Source organism: Vipera ursinii (assembly GCF_947247035.1).
Source record: "Vipera ursinii genome assembly, chromosome: 2".
Lineage (NCBI taxonomy): Eukaryota > Metazoa > Chordata > Lepidosauria > Squamata > Viperidae > Vipera > Vipera ursinii.
The window spans coordinates 101,280,898-101,301,092 of NC_139513.1; the positions used below are offsets into that span (position 1 = coordinate 101,280,898).

The 20,195-nt window shown below is 36.9% G+C and overlaps 1 protein-coding gene across 2 annotated transcripts in view; it reads right to left on the minus strand.

Annotated features, from left to right (window-relative positions):
* Nucleotides 1-20,195, minus strand: part of WWC1 (WW and C2 domain containing 1) — a 100,798-nt gene that overhangs the window by 74,009 nt on the left and 6,594 nt on the right. The window contains exon 2 of one of the 2 annotated variants that reach the window (XM_083355387.1): nt 2,693-2,794. The exons of the other annotated variant lie outside the window; for it this stretch is intronic. The gene's annotated coding sequence lies outside the window, so the exon portion shown is untranslated. The remainder of the gene's footprint in view (nt 1-2,692; nt 2,795-20,195) is intronic. 2 annotated transcript variants of the gene reach the window in all.

Below are 20,195 nucleotides of genomic sequence, written 5' to 3' on the forward strand. Positions count from 1 at the left end.
AAATCAAATAATCACTATTCTGATAGGCAGACCTGCTATGGAATATAGCTATGGAACTGTCCTGCATTGATAATATTGTAGAACCTAGAGAGCCCCCCTCTGAGGGAGATGGGTTGTAAAAAATACAATCAATCAATCAACCAACCAATCAATATATAAATGGGAAAAGCCCATGGCTGTAATAGGGCCCATGAACTCCTGAGCTACCTAAGAATACATTCCAGAGGAAGGCAAACTGAAGTTCCCAGAACCGTAAGTCTGCTGAACTCCACTGCCAACCCAGAGCTGAAGTCAAGAAGCTGAGGCAGGGAAGTTGCTATGAGCAGGGAGGCTAGCAAAGTACCGTAGCAACAGTCCCAACTGATCCGTAGAGTCCAGCTTAATGAACAGGATCTCACATTCAGAAACTCAGAGTTCAGTGCCCCTGAAGGCCATAAGCGAGTTTTAGATTACAACCATCACGTCCCCTAGCTAATGCCATACTTAAAATGGACACGTTTCTGAAAGGGCAACTCTCTTTGCTAGGCCAACCTAGGTTTGTCCAGGTAACACCTCTGCTGCACAAGCTGCACTAGCTTCCAGTTTCTTTCCAGGTGCAATTCCAGATTCTGGTCAAAACCTTTAAACTCCTACATGGCATAGGGCCACGTTATCTGCGAAACCAGCTTTCCCTAAGATCGTTTACCTCTCCTAGCAAGTCTAACAGATAGGGTGGGCATGCTCCTATTCCCTGCCCCTAAATATTGCCACCTGATGGGAGCTACTGTGTTTCTCCGAATGTAAGACCTACCCCAAAAATAAGCCCTAGTTTTGGGACAAGACACATGCCTAAAAAATCAAGTTAGGGTGGAGGGGTGGAGCTGCCCCACGTGTCCTGCACATGCTTACCGTTGCAGCCAGGCCTCCCATGAATCGACACCTGCCTCGCTTCCCCAGGCCCCTTCTGCAGGGCTCCCCGACCTGCATTTTGTTATCAGAGGCCTTCTGGAAAGGCCTCTGCAGCCAAGAACCCACAATGGATTGAATCTACAGCTCAGCTGTAGAGGCCTTTCCGGAAGGCCTCTGACAGCGAAATGCAGGCTGGAGTTCCATTCTCAGCTGCAGAGGCATTTTCTTTGGCCCCAGAAGAAAAGGGGGGCAGCTGGGCAGGGTTGTCGGGGCTGCCGCTGCAAGGTGAGACTATGGAAAAGACACCCCCCCCCCCAAAAAAAATAAGACCTGGTGCCTCTTTTGGAGGGGAAAAAAAAGGACCGGTAGGAAGCATGTTTTTTTCATGGCAGCACCTGCTCTATGGAATATTCTGTTCCCTGAAGTTCAGCAAGCGTCTACCCTTCTGCAAAACTTTAAAGACTGGCTCTTCCCCCAAGAGCTGGAGTAAGAGACTAAATGACTTGGTGTCAGGTTTTTATTGTTTTAAATGTGTATATATAGTTTTATTATATTTTTACGTTGTTTTTACTTTTGATTGGAGCTGCCAAAATGTTACGTTATAAGATAGGGAACCTATACAAATATTTTAAATAAATAAATAATACAACGGAGGCAAATAGAACCCAGATTTTCTCTTCTTTTTTTCCTACCTTCTTGGGGTTACTCAGAGGGTGGGAAAGGTGTCCACAGTAGCCTGCTATTCTACTGTCTGTCTGTCTGTCTGTTTCTCTCTCTCTCTCTCTCTCTCTCTCCCCCTCTCTCTCACACACACAAACACACACTCTGGCCCAGCCACCACCCATATGCCAAATCCTCAGTATCCCACAAAGGAAGTAAGTCAGTAATGGAGAAGGAAACAAGTAGCAACAAAGGCATCTGTCAGCAGAGTCCCCATCAAAAATACCTATGGTAGGAGTGCCTGATAGAAGTGTCCCAGAGAGTCCAATGGCACTCTCCCCTAAGCATCCAGCAGTAGTCCAGTCCTCAGCAACACCAATAGCTAGTCTTCCAAAAACTGAGTCCAAAACTGGCTCCTCAGACCAAAAGATCCTTGTCCAGCCTGTGACAAGATAACACAATGCAGCAGCCAACCATGAGTGGCTCAGAAGGCTCAGCCAACAAGATGTTGCAAAAGGTCACAAAAATGCTGGGAAATGCTGGAAAAGCAAGCAATCCACCAAACAAGGCAAGGATGATGAACTGAGCTGCTGTCCTCAGGTATACAACTCATCATTACAATCCAACCTTCCCTTAAATGTCTTGAGCCTCCAGTGACATGTCAAACTCACAATGTCACGTATCGGGACGGTTTTGCCATTGCCGGCAATGGGGTGGGCATGGTTTCCGTGTGACGCATCCGGCCCACGGGCCAGCAGTTTGACACCCCTGCTCAGCCTAAATAAACACCCTGCACTGCTTCCATCCAGATACCACCTTCTAAAAGAATGCATACAAATACTGTACAAACACACACACACACACAACCAAGAGGACATCTGAACATGGCTTATCTCTTGCCATCTTGACCCCCCATGTAATTTAATTGATAGTAGGATGAGAAGTTTTTAAATCTCAATCATATGAGCATAGAAAAAGCATAGTAACACAACCGAGTTTCACTCATTCTTGTTGAAGTATTTACTCAAATAAGTTAATGCTTCCAGGTCCTTTTTATCAGAATGAAGTAAACAGATATTCCTCACGTTACTTACGTTCAAATAGGTAGTGTTACAAACCTGCTGAAATTAAGAAGAAAACTTACAGTTTACATTTCCTTGTCTAGACATCTGCCTTGCTTGAGAATGATAGAAATTTTTGAAAACTATTGACATCTGGCTTACACCTTTCGATTTCAGCTTTTTTTCTAGGTATAAAGGATAAGCCATGAAATTATATTAAAACACAGCATGCCTCCAATTTGTAATTTGATGCTCAACGTTCTAATCTAAGTTAATTTCATCACATATGATATATGCAAACTGTGCTGATCCAACACTGCCCACCTCTTTTCTAATGATAGAATAAGGAGATTGTATGGACTGTTTCACTATCACAATCTGCACAGCATAAGTAAAATCTTATTCAACTTGTCACATTTTAACTTTTTTTTGCATATAATGTCAGTTTTGTGCTCATTCTATATAAGGTTACTTTAGTATATACACTGTCACTCTATAACATAAGGGTTTTTTGCGGGTGAGTGAGTTGCCCTTTACCTATTATCAGTTCTAACTACATTAAGATGAAGCTTTTTTTTCTTCTTCTGTTCAATCATGTTTGATTTTTGGAAATTGTTTTCTGCAGTTTTCTTGGCAATTTTTTCAGCAGTGATTTGCCATTGTGTCCTTCCTAGGGCTCAGAAAAAATGACTGGCTCAAGGTCACCCAGCTTTTTTTCAGCAAAAGAAAGAAGTACTCTGGATCCAACCTTATCTTTTCCAAAATTACTGCTTTACTCTATATAGAAAAATGAAATCTGAGATATCTGAAATCTAATCTGAGATAACATTATAGAACAGCTCTGACAAGAACATTCAAAATTAGCATGTCACCGAATAGTACTGTACCATATACCAACTGATTGATTCTCCTGAGATATAAATACTTAGTTTTATGTTTTTTTCTGATTGACTTGTGGGATTGTCTGTTTCCATATCTTGCCATGTTATTAGATAACTATAGCTCAGCACTTCAAATAAAATGACACTTATTAAATCACTTCTTCTGAGAACACCAGTTTTCAAATAGGCTATTTCACAGTAATGACCTTTCTGCATTTTTCTTTCTTATTACCAAGAACAACAGTTAAATAATCAACTTATTCTAAGAAAATTTGGTTAAATAGCTGCTTCCTCTAAAGTAGGAAGGGAGAAAAAAACCCTTTCCTCATGAAAATATATGACATCTTGATAGAAACCTATGTATCTATACTACATGTTAAAATAACAAATGATATGTCTAGATGTGTTCTATTTCAGCGGTATTTTCTAAAGAAATAGTGTACTCAACAGCAACACCTTTTACCTCAGAACTAAACTCTCAAACACTTATTTTCCTCCTTCCTCTCAGCTGAAGTGAAATCCCAAGAATGTAGCCATGGGCTCTTGTTTACATTCTCACTCCCCATGTTTCTTGGAAACTGGATCAGCCTGTCACATTCCACTGAGCCAATACTATATAAAACAAGAGTTCTTTTAGAATATGGCACCTGATTATCAAGCCTCCATCCCAAGAACTGATGTTACAAAATAAGTGAAATGCTTGTAGGATTAGCACTGATTGATACTATCTAGAAGGAGAGGTGCAACAATTCCATCATAGCAAAGAATGTGGGTCACTTTAAAGGATTATTGTGTCATATTTTATGAACCAGAGATTACTTTACCAAAATTGTACCCCATAAATAAATCTGTTAATCTCAAGGATTGTATAGTTTATTGTTGAGAGGGACTGGAATTCTTGCCATAGGCAATTTGCAAATATATTTTAATGAGGTACAGTGGTCCCAACAGCATTGCCCATAACATTATTTCAGCTTGATCACTGAACAAAACAGCACAATAAATACATTATATTGTAAATGAACAGGCATTTACATATGAAATGGGGTTTTAGCTTAAGCTTCTCCAATTTCTATTCTTCAGTGTGCAAGATTTTAAAAAAGGAGGGGCAAAGGAACATTAAATCTTATAAGGGCTTTTGCCCTTATAACATGATGTGTTTTTGTAAAGGTAATAAATATAGTAACATAAATGTTGTTTTCTGTTTCTCTACATAGGACAATAATTTAATTCAAAAAAATCTGTTTCCTTAAATTACGCTGCTGAAAAAGAATGTTTAGAAGAACTATTTTTATATGAAAGGGCTTATAAATCACAAATGCATACTCTTTGCATGTTTTCAAAGGTATCTTATTCCATAATTTTTGAAGTATGCTTTGGGTTCATCCTGGCAGTATTTGGATAGAAGATTAGTAAGGAATTTCAGGGCTGTTAACTAAAGTGGGAATTAAAAGCAAATCCCCCAAAGACAGTGGCAAGCTATTTCTGCCATCCTGCCAAGAAAACTGCATGGAACAGAAGCTGAACTCAATTCAAAAGCATCTTTATTTCCCCCACCCTCTTCTTTTGTTTTGCACAGGCTCTGAATGGTGGGTGCCAGGTTTCTAGAAAGAAACAAAGTCAAGGCTCTAAATTTAAAGTCATCCCAGCTTTCTTTTATGCCTTGGCATAACAGCACTAGTAGGTTTGAGCAATATAAAAAAAATGAAACCCAAGAGCCAGCAATATTAGAGAGATGCATTTGCACCTCGTAACTGAACCCTGACAACCTTGAATGAAACTAAAAATACACCAGTAGAGAAGCATCTAGTCTTACTTCCATTCAAGCATAATCTAATCTAAAATCCCCAGAGATTTTGCTTTCACAGAGAGGGAAGCCTCCAGTCACTATGGTAGCAGCAACAGCCACCAAGAGCCTTTCATCTGGCATTCACTGATGATATATTTATCAGCCTATCTAACCTGTTAGTCAACATTCAGAAATCCTATAGTACGTTGTGGATTTTCTGCCCCAATTCTCATTGGAGCCATAAGCTACCTGTGATTCTGTACCTTTGCAGTCAGAATCATCTATACAATCTATCATGTTTTTCAGGGTAAGGCTGTCAGAGCATTGTATGCACAGTTTCAGCAGTATCTCATTAGGTATTGGGTATAATTCTATCTCACCACTGATTAATCATATGCCAAAATTATCAGAAAAATGTCTGAATTTACCCCTAGATTTAAGTTTTTAGACTGAACTATTAAACAAAAAGATGTTTTAAATATATTTAAAGAACAATTTCTCTCTCTCATATATATATACTGCTCAAAAAAATAAAGGGAACACTTAAACAACACAATGTACTGTATTTAATAGTAGGATGTCTTATCTTGTGTTCCCTTTATTTTTTTGAGCAGTATATATTCACATGCATACACACACTTACAGATCCAGACATAGTGCATTCAGAAAGTATTAAGATTTTCATTTTTGTCACTTTTGTCATGCTGCAGCCTGATTCTATAATTGTTAAAATTCATTTTTTCTTATTAATCTAAACTCAGTACTCCATAATCAAAAAGTGAAAACAGACATTTAAGAATGTTTGTAAATTTATTAAAATGAAAAAAACTGAAATATCACACTGACATAAATATTCAGACCCTTTGCAACACTTGAAATTTAGCTCAGATGCCTCCCAGTTCTCTTAATAGTTGCTGACATGTTTCTACACCTTGATTGGAGTCTACCTGTAGTAAATTAAATCGATTGGACATGATTTGGAAAGGCACACACCGGTCTATAGAAGGCCTCACAGCTGACAACGCATACTATAGCAGAGCAAAAGCCATGAGATCAAGGGAACTGCCTGCAGAGCTCAGAGACAGGATTATTGCAAAGCACAGATCTGGGGAAGACTACAGTAAAATGTCTGCTGCACTGAAGGTGCCTAAGACAACAGTAGTCTCCATAATTCTTAAATGGAAAAAGTTTGGCATAACCAGGACTCTTCCAAGAGCTGGTTGCCCTGTTGAACTGAACACGGGGGAGAAAGGCCTTGGTGAGAGAGATGACCAAGAACCTGATGGTCACTCTGACTGAGCTCCAGAGATCCTGTGTGGAGATGGGACGCAGTTCCAGAAGGACAACCCTCACTGCAGCCCTTCACCAATCTGGGCTTTATGGCAAAGTGGTTGGACAGAAGCCTCTCCTCAGTGCAAAATACATGACTGTCCATTTGGAGCTGGAGTCTACCTGAAGGACTCGCAGACTGTGAGGAACAAGATTCTGTGGTCTGATGAAACCAAGATTCAACTGTTTGGCCTCAATTCTAAATGTTATATCTGGAGGAAACCGGGCACTGCTCATCACCTGTCCAATATCATCCCAACAGTGAGCCATGGTGGTGACAGCATCACGGTGTGGGAGTGTTTTTCAGTAGCAGGGACTGGGAAGTCAGGGTTGAGGGAAAGTTGAATGGAGCAAAGTACAGGAATATTCTCAATGAAAACCTGTTCCACAGCCCTCAGGACCTTAGACTGGACCAAAGGTTCACTTTCCAACATGACAATGATCCTAGGCACACAGACAAGACAACAAAGGAGTGGCTTAGACACAATGCTGTGAATGCTTTAGAGTGGCCCAGCCAGAGTCCTGACTTGAACCCTACTGAACATCTCTGGAGGGACCAGAAAATGGCTGTCCAATGATGGTTGCCATTCAATCTGACTGAGTTTGAAAGGATTTGCCAAGGAAGAATGACAGAAAATCTCCCAATCCAGGTGTGCAAAGCTTGTTGTGTTATACCCAAAAGACTTGATGCTGTAATTGATGCCAAAGGGGCTTCAACAAAGTACTGAGTGAAGGGTTATGCTAATGTGAATTTTCAGTTTTTTCTTTTTAATAAATTTACAGATCTTTCTAACATTCTGTTTTCACTTTGCCATTATGGGGTACTGAGTGTAGATTAATGAGAAAAAAACTGTAGAATCAAGCTGTAGCATGACAAAAATGAAGGGAGTCTGAATACTTTTTGAATGTGCTGTGTGTGTGTGTATTGAAGCATCATGCCTGCTTTATAAATACAACTCAAAAACCCAAATTAGTAAACATCTGATTTGCTGTATAGTACTTAGAACATTTAGAAGCAGCAACATAAATGAATCTAATAGCAATTTTGAGAAACACACTCCTTACATATTTATAAGGGATTTTTCATGCTTCTTTTTAGAATTGGTGAAGTATTTTTATAGCAGTAGCATTGGTATTTGCATGCACCATCAGCCAAAAGTACTATCCCAAGGATTATAATAGACTATTTCTGGCAGAGTAAAATATTATTTATACATACAAATCTATGATCAACTCTGAAGTAACTTAGTAGGATTCTGCTTGTCTTTGAATTAGGACAACATGAACCACAAAAAAACACTAACAATTTGATTTTTAAAGTCTTTAGTGCAATTCAAAAACCAGTAGATTAAGTGATGTCATTTTTAAGGCTTAGCTGCCAACATATTTTAGTTATACCTAGTATAAGAGTTCTGATGTTTATTCTTTAAAAGCAAACATCCTGGTGGACTAGTGCTTAACAAAAAATGCATGTATGGGCCAATCAACATATTTTAAAAAGTACACACTATTCTGGTTGTATCAGTATTCTCCAAACCAGCCTGGGAATGTAACCTTTTGAGGGCATGACACCCCATTTGAAACTGAAAGAATACTTCATGTTGCTATGAAGTCTTTCTTCTCAATCACAGAAGTATCCCTCATAATGTTTTGACTAGACCTGTCATTTAGTGCAAGTGAAGCTTGCTGTAGCAAAACATAAGTCCTGCATTATATAAATACCAAATATTGTTGCAAGCTACAACATCCTTCTTGAAATGCAAGATGCCCGCAATGGAAAAAAATAAAAATATAGAATGGTCAATTAGAATCAGATCGAGCTTAAATATTTCATTAACATTATTTTTTTAAATTGAGGTGTCAGACTAACTGTTACAATATCCACATTTGGAATTGTTATTATTAGATTGTATTTTTATATTTTTCAATGCCTTGAGGTTGCTTACATACCTATTCATTGAAAATGACAATAAATTAAATTTATGTAACCCAAAATACTGCCTAAGAGGACTTTAAACCTTTTCAGTAAAATCTTGAACATTTTGAACATTTAACAAACATGCCACATTGAATTATCTTTGAAAAGGGAACTTTTAAAGATATATTTTCAGATATTTGACTCAAGAAATAGAAATTGCCTTAAATCTAAAACCGATAAGAAAAAGTTGCCTACAGAGCTATTGTACTAAACAGTTAATTGAAAGTTAATTCTCAATTTATGCAGAAGGGGGGAAGAAAGCAGCAAAGTGCTTTGCCAATAGAGATGCACATCCATTGCTGAAGATCAGGTACAGTCCATCTCTTCAGGCAGGAAATATTCAATTATTACAGCATCACTCCAAACAAGTGTCTCAGAAATAGCCCTGAGGGAGCTGGATTCCTTCCAATCAGACACATCATGGTGGAGTAGCCATAGATTATGCCCTCCATTATCCCTGGATTTAAAGAAAATGAAATTAAGAATGAGTAACTCTACTAGCATATTTTGTGGAAAAAAATAATTCCATCTACAGTTTCTGTTCCTATCAGGACCAATGAAAATGTTGAAAATAATATACCGTAGGCTATTTTATTCCCCCATCCCTGTTTATGACTGTTCTGTTCCAAATTAAAGAAGGTATTGGTACAGATGCAAAAGACGAAATTAACATTCTGGTGATAAACAGTAGGATCACCAACAGTGAACACAATGTTATGTTTCTAGCACTTAAGGGTCAAAGAACAATAGCATACCTGTTGCCAAATAGCAACTCAAACATTTTTTGCATTCCATACAGTTACTTGTAGTCATAAATAACTAATATTTAACCATGAAGAATGTCACTTTGACCTCACATCCAATGGTTTAGTCTATTCTTTTAACAGATGATGGGCTTCTAAGAAGTTTTTTTATTTTACTTCCATTCTATCAACCTTGACACATTTTAAAATGTAATGTGAACCAATTTTATTAATATCTGAATGAAACTGACTATCATATAGTGAATTGCAAAAAATATAAAGACTGTACTCGGAAGGCAGATATGAATGAACAAAGAGGCAATATAGCTATGAGGAGAAACTTCAAGATAATTTGCATCAGAAAACATAGTCTCTCTTTGGCTAAATTCAACATTGTCTTTTACAAACTTTGGTTGAGAGAGGAGAAAACATACGGGTTTCTGTTACAATAAGGGCATTGTTAGAAAATTGTTGCATTTGCTTTTGATTGGTTAGCAGTAATGCACCAACTGATGGTTGGGTTGATTATATGAGGTAACAGGCAAATGCATCACCAGGCCATTGAAATTAATTTATACAGTGCTCTATAGATTTAAGTATATTTAGAGATTTAATGAGGAATCTATGCTTTCTGTTTAGTTTTGGTTAATTTTAAATATTATCTCTTGATGAAATAAGTTATCTATAAATTATTCCATATAATATTCCTTTATCATCTTGATTAATCAGTTAAATAAGATCCCTTTGATTCATTGCAAATAACTTTTATCTCTTTTTTATTATTTGCTACCATAAGATGTGGTTGTTGGCTGTCTTCAAACATGGGTTGGGCCCATTCATGGAAGTCATGGGGATCAATGGCTATTAGCCTTCTGCTGGGAGACTAATTGGTTTCCTTGTGCAGACTATTGGGCCAATGGTCTAATTCAGCAAGGTATGTCTTATGTCCTTAATACCTTAAAGTGCACATATCACTGCTGGTTTGTACTGTTGTGAATAATTACAGAGCTATATTGAATATTTCATTTTAAAATTCTAGGGAAGAAATTGAAGACCAAAGATGTCTGTGCAAAAAAAAACATGTTATTGATCATGGTGGAATGAAGTAGACTAGCCCTTTGTAATTCTCCAGACAAGGAGAAGACTTGAAATCACCCAAATGCTTCAGGCTCCTCATGAGGAGACTCCAAGACAATTGTCTCTGATGTATTTAGGACACTTACAGATGAGGGAAGAGCTATCTTGTTCACACTGTACTTGGTCCTTTGAAAGGACACTGGCTTCACCTATTAGGAACGTTTGGATTGATAACTTTTATCACATTGGGTGAGTTTTCTTCAATCCTTAGCAAACATTTAAATACAATTTATATATATGGAATAAACAGCAAAAGAATGATTAAAACTTATAAATCGACAAAGATTCCAGATCAATTTGAATTAATATTTTGAAATTAATTATAAGAATCCTTCCTTTGGAAACATGTTTTTGTTTTCATTTTTTAAAAATGATAAGACTTTAAAAATTGGTCCTAGAGGGAACTAATTACAATTATAGGAAAAGAATACTCAAACTTGGCATACAATTACAGACTGAAGCAAGATATGTTAACACTGGAATATAGAAGGATGTTTTCAAACAATGGACCCAGACGTTAGTTTTAAGAATGTCTGCCTCTATAGCTAGATTGTGTTTAAAAGATGTTATGGAGAAGGCATATACCTGACAAGATTGAGATTGATTTGAAAACAGATTTAAAAATGAAAGACTACAAAAAATGACATAGAAAAAGTGCTATAATGAACATACAAAAAACCCAGATTGATACCTTAATAATTAAGATATATACAAATAACAAACCAAGAAAGTGAAATCAAGTTCTACAATATTATCTGAAGATACTAAAGATTAAGATTGTTAGAAGTAAAAGGAATATAAGGTTGGTTTATTTGATCAAGATTAAAATAGATGTGTTATCTTTACTAACTCTTAATGGTTTTTTGCCGATATCAGGACTGAAATGATAAAGGATTTAAGGATTTGTTTATAGATGAGTTGAGTTTTGGGAAGAAGAGATCATTTGTTGTATTTCAGGAGGTGATAATTACTAAAATTATTTATTCCTGCTGTGATGAACAGGGAAGTCATTTTTAAATATATTTCTTTACTATATCATTCATTCCTTTCTATTTTTCTTTCTAGCACCTTTTTTATTTTTATTTTTTAGTTTGTATTAGTTCTATTGTAATTGTAATTTTTAATAAAATTATTATTAAAAAATGTATCACTTAAATCTATACAAAGAGTGGCTGAAAAACGTGATCTAATCTTCTGAGCCTGATTATATTGATCCAATGTAACTAAAGTTCAGACTAGATATTGTTGGATCCAATTGATGATCTCCACTAAGAGATGTAAAGTATTATTTTTTCTGGATGTCTCAGCAGTGATTATTGTTACTAAATATATTTCCGATGGAATAGAAATACAGGTATTATTTGGATGCATGTCAGAAAGTAGCACTGAATGACTTCACTGTTGTTATAAGTATTTTTTGAATGCCTACTTGCAGGTATTGGAAGAAAGAGTCCAGCATTTCAGAACGTTCTGTCATTAATATGCTGCTAAACCTCTAATATTTTATTTTATCCAAACCAGATGTAGGAGACCTCTGCAGGTATTTTTTTTTAGTTAGAAATTAACAACCAAAGTGCTATGGTCATCTGGATTTCACTGTTCTGAACATTTTCCAGTCTATATAGAGCAGGGGTCCCCAACCTGTGGGCTGCAGCCCACTACTGGGCCGTGGCCTACTGGCCACAGAACAGACTGGCCAGTGTGCGCATGTTTGTGCATGCACTCACCCCCACTTGATCTAGCGTCGCCGCTACGCAAACAAGGTGCCGCACGATGAAAATGGGGTACCACACAGTGAAAATGCTATGGTGCTAGTGAATGTCACATGGGTGCTAGCACCACTTCATTTGCGTCACATGTGGTCACAGCCCCGTTTGTGTGCACGCACACATAAAATGTTTCCCCCTCCCTTTCTCTCCGGTCTGCCAACCAAGGTTGGAGACCTCTGATGTAGAGAATAATCTGCATGCCCTGCTTCTTGCTGTCAATCAGTTCTCTGTTATCCTTAGATTGAAAAAAAAGCAGCTGTGTCTCTTTGAGAATATTATAAAGTTTTCTAGGTGGTTCATACAGGTACTGCTCTTCTCAATTTCAATTATTGGGAAATGTTAGAATGTACTATTGGAAAAGGACTCATAAATTTTAATGGCTAAATAAATGATATTTGTACAGTAGAAAGTGACTCTAGAATCACTCTCCAATTTGTAGAACCAGAAAATGGTAGCCAATTTCAAACCAGGTTTTATATTTAACCTGGTTTATATTTTATATTACTGTACTAAACCAAGTACTAATTCTAAAAAAAATATGGCTTCTTTTACAATAAAAGTATTACAATAAAATATGAAATAAAAATATTAAAACTTAAATACCACCAGGTGAGAATCAGCTTTGCACCTGGGAACAAAATAGTGTGAAGCCAGTTTTTCCAGCATTATTCAGCCTTAAGCCTTTTATGTGGGTGTTAAATGCAGAAATGTTTTATTTGGCTGCTGATATCTACCATCAATTGGTACTTCTATTCAAATCCAAGATTTTTTTTAATGTTGGGCATGTTTAAAAAATCAGCAATGAGGAAGGAAGGAAGGAAGGAAGGAAGGAAGGAAGGAAGGAAGGAAGGAAGGAAGGAAGGAAGGAATCCATGACTATTGTTTATGAACTATGTAAGTCTAATTATGTTCAATTAAAGACTTGCATAAAAAATAAGCATATGCATGTCTAAAATCAACAGTTTTACAGTAAAAGTATGAAATTTTGACTTAATCAATATGATTGTAAGAAGATAAAAAATGTCATTTTCCTTTAGTCATAAGGGCAAATTTTGAAACTGCTTCAGTACATATTTGTTAACAATTACCGTAGATACTGGTCAAAGTCATTTTTACTTTGAAGGATCCTTCCAGTCTCTCGACCACCATGAATAGATCTTTATGCATTTTCCTAGCCATCTGCATATGCAAGACCAACTGCCTTTCCCCTTTCTTTGCAACAAGTGGTATTTATGCCACACAAGATCTATGCCTTACAAAAATATGACACAGGATCCAATATTTTATTTTGATGTAGCACACGAAGTACATTTTCTCCCTACAGGTTATTTTTGTTTCTGCATATATAAAACACTTTCTGAGGAACTGCTTCATGGAGGCCCATAGAACACTGAGTTTATAATGCCTGCAGCTTCAAACATTAGGGCTCTTTTGAGAGGGGGCACATCTTGGACATTAAGACATTAAAATATAGTCTATAAATGTTAGATGAGTTACCAATTACATGATTTTTTTATTATTTAAACAACCTAATATACAAGTAATATTCAGTTACTGACTGCTTATTCAGTGACCGTTTAAAAGAAACATGTGAACAATTGTTGAAGCTGTGTCCCCTGATCATGATTCATGCTCTTGGCAACTGGTGCTCATTTATAGTGATCATAGAGTCCTGCAGTCACGTGACTGTCATTAGCAAACTTCACAGCCAGCTTCCCAAGAGCAAAGTCAATGGAAAAACTGGCAGAAAGTGACAAGTCAGTCATATAACATCACACTTAATGACCCGTGGTGATTCACTTAACAACCACACTCAGAACTGCTGTCATAAGTTGGGCCCTGTGATTTCCACCTAATTAGGATGTGTAATGATTAAAAATGGTAGAACTCCAAAAATAATAATATGCTTAAAGAGAGCTTGTCCTGCCCTCCGGTGCTTTGGAAAATAAGTTGACCCCCTCATCTTTGTGGCAACCTCTCAAATACAGGAATACTGCTATATGTTTTTCACAGCTTTAGAGTTCAATGCAACAAAATCAGATGCTTAATGAACTTTTTACTGTGGAAATATATATTATAAATAACAACCGACTTTATGAAACAGAACATAAAAACATGGAATTACATTAATATATGCTATCACAGTGAAAAAAATCATAGAATTGGTTTCAATCACTTCACTTGGTCTTTATCAAAAGGCTGAAAAGTTTTAAAAAATACATTATATCTCAAAATTGATGTGTTTTTTTATTCCTCACAAATTTGTAATCTCTAAGGTTTATGCTTTTGCCATAACAATTTCTGAAAAATGCTATAGCATCCATGCAATAGAAAAAGAACAAATATACACAGGATAAGCGAGAAACAGAAATAATTGAAGGAATACAAAAACTAAAATCATTCTCACTTTGATAAAGGTTCCAAGAATTACTCTGGATTTTCAAACAATAACCATATTGAATTCCAGCAATGTATTAGTTGGGTCAGTGAGAAGAATAATACAATAATAAAATGTGGACAGACAGGTTTGCATTCTTTCGTAAAGGAAATACATGTGCATTATGTACCCTGAACGAAGGAATGTTTGTTGAATTAAACTTTAAGGAATAACATGTTTCACTCCTGTGAAATGAATTAACTCAAGAAGCCTGGGATGCATTATAATTCATACAATTTGGTGAATGGGCAGTTTATAGGAAGCATTCCCTTCTCCAATTTGCAGAGTTTTGAACAAAGTAAGCATGTTACTTGGAAACCGATTCAAAGACAGCTTTGCATTTGCCAACTTTTTGTAGGAGAGTGGGAACAGTTTCCACTTTACAAACCTATGCAAACTATAACCATTTCACTTGTATTTTAATATTCTTTGCTTGTATTATTGTCCCAAATGTTAGGGACAAGAGAACGTACATAAATATGGTGCCTGACTCTTTGCTGTTCCAAATAACATATATTGGTGGCTATAAGACTGGGAAAGTACATTTGTGAAAACAGATTAATGCTTATGTAAGATAAAGTTTTACTTTACTCCTGCCTACTGATAATATTCCTGCTTCTTATTTTATTCATTTACTTATTAAAAGTATATGCCACCCATCTCATGGTTTTAGGAGACTCTGATTGGCTTTTTGCCTGACCTTTTTTGAAATATGTTTGTATCAGCTGACTTTTTAAAATGTATTATCATTTTATAGTTATTTTTTTCCTGTTAAATGTACATTGCTGCAATTGATTCTATGGATAGTGGTATACATAAATAAATGGGATCAACAGTAGAAAATAAAAGGAAATAAAAATAAGGAAGACAACTCACCAGAAAATATTAGGATTGGGAAATATAGGATAAAGCAGGCCTTTAAAAATCAAGTTTAAAAAGAATAAGTCAGGGTGTCAAACTGCCAGCCTGCTGGCTGGATGTGCCATGCGGAAGTCGTGTCCACCCCATTGCTGGCAATGGCAAAACCGTCCTGATACGATAAGTTTGACGTGTCTGGAATAGGTGATTTTTATATTATTGCAGGTATCATTTTGTGAAAGTAATACCTGGTTGTAAGTCATGATAGAATGAATTTAATTAATAATAATAATAATAATAATAATAATAATAATAATAATAATAATAATAATAATAATAGAAGGGACCTCGAAGGTCATCTAGTCCAACCCCCTGATCACGCAGGAAACCCTGTAGCAGAGGCCCTCAACCTTTTGGGCACCGGTTCTGTGGCGAAAGATTTTTCCACAGACCAGAGCTGGGCATGGTTTCATGTGCTGCCTGCATCCCATGGATGGGGCTTCACTTGTTTGTGCAGCCCGGTTGCTGGCATGCTGCAGCCCGGTGCCAGTACACAAACTGGGGGTTGAGGACCCCTGTCCTATAGCATTTCAGACAAATGGCTGTCCAGTCTCTTCTTAAAAACTTCCAGTGTTGGAACAACCACAACTTCTGGAGGCAACTCGTTTCATTGATTAATTGTTCTAACTGTTAAGAACTTTCTCCTTAGTTCAAGGTTGGTTCTCTTCTTGATTAGTTTCTATCCTTTGCTTCTTGTCCTGCCTTCAGGCGCTTTGGAGAGTAGCTTGACTCCCTCTTCTTTGTCACAACCCTGAGATTTTGGAACACTGCTATTTCACACGCCAAGTGTCAATACAGAAATATATTTGTATCATTCAAAGCTTCTTGCTAAGTACTATTGAAGGTACCTGTTTGGGGCAGAAGATGCAGTCATTACAGAACTATGTGTTATTCCCAAAATTATTTTTATGAGATATATCTAATACAGTATGTTAATCTATTTGCCTCTTCAAAAACTCTTAATCTCTCCTTATCCAATCCTGTTGCACACTCTTTAAGCCTACTGTATTTCTCATGCTCCTGCTTGCCTTTCTGAAAAGAATTCCTAACCATGATGCCTACTTGCAGAGTGGGTTTTCTGACACCAGCTTGATTGAAAAAGAAAGGTAAGCGTTTTAAAATGGCTAAAAATATTTCATTATTTTAAATATGCTCTAACTTTAAATTTATCTTGTCTATTTTGTCTGTATTTGCGATTCTTTAGTTTAATTATTAGAAAACTATTATAAACCAGACTGAATTTTCTGAATATAGACTGAAGCAGGAAAAAATATTTTCCAATACTTCATATCAAAATTAATAATTCAATAGATAATAGAGCATGTAGAATGATAGTAGCACAATAAGTAGCACACTTAGATCCAATAGAAGGGAAAATGTGTAACTCAGGGCTGAACTGTGGAGCCCTTGATGCTCACTAAGCTTGTTTGCTTACAGAAGTTTCACTACCCAACTAGATAACATCATCACTATGAGAGGGGGGTTTACTCCATTTTTACAGAGAGCAGCTACCTCTTAGTATAATGAAAGACATCTGCATTTTTAAAATATTAAGGCAAGGTAAATCAAATTCAGTTTTTTAAAAAAAAAACTTTAAAGAAAAGCCTGAACAGACCAACTATTCTATTGGTCAACAAATGGTGGAAAGTCCAATTTACTCACCACCACCCACCTCAATCTTAAGACTTTCAACATTTTTTCTGTGGGAGCTTGTCATAGGTAAAACTATCAAAACAATGCTATTATACATATTGTTGCATTATGTATTGTGCAATGAAATAATCCTCACTCTTGTAGAATCAAATAATGATTAAAAAGTTGAAACCAAAGGGAAGCTGAATTCTGAAACAATGAATATTACATGTTTTAACTAAGGAACACACACACACACATTGGGCGTGAGTTTTATGTAATTATCAAACTGCCATCATATACATCACTTAAAACTAAAACAAAAATAAAAATCTAGCTGTTAAATGATGCAATTACCGTAAATTTGGATAAATAAAATGAACATTTCCAAAGAAAGAGATCCATGGGGGAAAAAAGTTCAGCGAGAAGCACAAACAACAAACAGAATAGTGCTGATTTGCAAATGAAAACCCGGAGTGTAAAGAAAAAAATCTCAGAGATGTAGGGCATCTCTCCTCAGCTTTTGTTCCTTTTCTTGACTACTCTCATTATTCTTTTTGGCAGAATTGGAGCTTATGCAGCTGCAGACCTTCCCAATCTGTTGCCCTTTCTTGATTGGTAACGAAGCAAAGGCAGCCAACTGCACTCATGTGAATCTTTTCCCCTCAGAGGCGCACTAACCAAGGATGGCAACTTCTCCAGCCTTCTGTGAAGGCCAGATTAAATTATAGCTAGCCACCAACAAAACAAGATTCACCTCAGTCACTAAACAGATTCCCACTCCCATGCACTCAAGCCTTTAAAACGGTTTGGAAATGCATTTATCAATAAAAAGAAGACAGCCTAAAACATGTGCAAAAACTTTTGAAAATCTAGAAATGTGAAGAAAGCCATTTTAATAGGAACATACGAACGTGATTCAGTTTATATTAAATCTATGCTTTGTACATTTAATGTGATTTAATGAGTAAGGTTATACTGTCGCCCTGCCTATTTAACTTATATGCAGAGCACATCATGAGAAAGGCAGGGCTAGATGAATCAAAAGTTGGAATTAAGATTGCCGGAAGAAATATCAACAACCTAAGATACGCAGATGATACCACTCTAATGGCAGAAAGTGAAGAAGAACTAAAGAGCCTCTTGTTGCAGGTGAAGAAGGAGAGTGCAAAACTTGGGTTGAAACTTAACATTAAGAAAACCAAGATCATGGCATCTGGCCCTCTCAATTCCTGGCAAATAGATGGGGAAGAAATGGAGGTAGTGACAGATTTTATTTTCCTGGGCTCCAAGATCACTGCAGATGGGGACTGTAGCCAAGAAATTAAAAGACGCTTGCTCCTGGGGAGGAAAGCCATGGCAAATCTAGACAGCACACTAAAAAGCAGAGACATCACCCTGTCAACAAAAGTGCGTATAGTCAAGGCTATGGTCTTTCCAGTTGCAATGTATGGTAGTGAAAGTTGGACCATAAGAAAGGCTGAGCGCCAAAGAATTGAGGCCTTTGAACTGTGGTGCTGGAGAAGACTCCTGCGAGTCCCTTGGACTGCAAGGCGATCAAACCGGTCAGTCCTAGAGGAGATCAACCCTGACTGCTCTTTAGAAGGCCAGATCCTGAAGCTAAAACTCAAGTACTTTGGCCACCTAATGAGAAGGAAGGACTCCCTGGAGAAGAGCCTAATGCTGGGGAAGATCGAGGGCAATAGAAGAAGGGGACGACAGAGAATGAGGTGGCTGGATGGAGTCACTGAAGCAGTAGGCGTGAGCTTAAATGGACTCCAGAAGATGGTAGAGGACAGGAAGGCCTGGAGGAATGTTGTCCATAGGGTCGCGATGGGTCGGACACGACTTCGCAGCTAACAACAACAACAATGAGTAAGGTATAACTTTTAAATAACTAATACTAAAATGTGACATTGAATACAACTTCATATAGAGATTGAATGCAAAAAAGAACACTTTTACTGGATGCTTACCTCAAAAAAGTCATATTTCCCTGGCAGTAATTCCCTCTCAGCTCTATTATTCCTGATAATTAATCAACTAATCTAAAGCTGAGTAGAGGTTTTGGAGTTTCAGGAACCTTGCTAATAAGTGGAAATTTTGATGCCTTTTCATCCTTGTCCCCTCCCTTCCCCCAAAAAACCTTGGCCAACTCTTAAGTTACCATTTTAAAAACTAAAAAATGTAAGGAAAACTGAGACATGCTTTAAAAATCCTTACAAGTTTTACTTAAGAGTTCTTCATCTATTGCAGGGATGTCAAACTTGCAATGTCACGTGATGTGTCACAACTTTTTTGCCATTGCCGGCAAGGGGATCGGTGCAGTTTTGCTAATCTATTGGATTTAAAGTTAGGGTTTGATTGAATCTCAAAGGAACCTGATTAGTAAATAATATGAATATTGGGATTGTAGAATTTTCATACATACCAATAATCGTCTATAAATATCTGCTGAACTAATGTTCTAAGAACTCAGAAATCAATGTTGGAACAATGTGTCACTTGTGATATATATGTATTGAGCTTAATTGGATGATATAACAGCCACAGGCTTGGTTTACTATTAAACACACCTGTGTGTACCAATTCGCTTCAATTGGAAACAACACTTTGTGCCTTGCTTTAAGCTTACTATTTTGGACTGCCAACTAGTCTCTGAGTAGACAATGTTCCCATAGTTTGCTTCTCAGGGCACTCTCTGGTTACTGTACCAGAAAATAACTTGCAGTTATGGTAAACTTAAAATAAAGAGAGCCACAAGACAGTGCCATGCTTGTAACTTTTCATTCTCACAATTAAGCTAGGTTTACCAAAGAACTACAGCTTCTACTTTCCATCCTAATGCTCTCCAGATATTTTGAAGTACAAACCAGAATAGTCAGAAATAATGGGAACTGGAATCCAAAACATCTGGAGAATATTAAGTGGGGGACAGGCTGAATGCAGTACAAAATCCTCACTTTTTAAAGA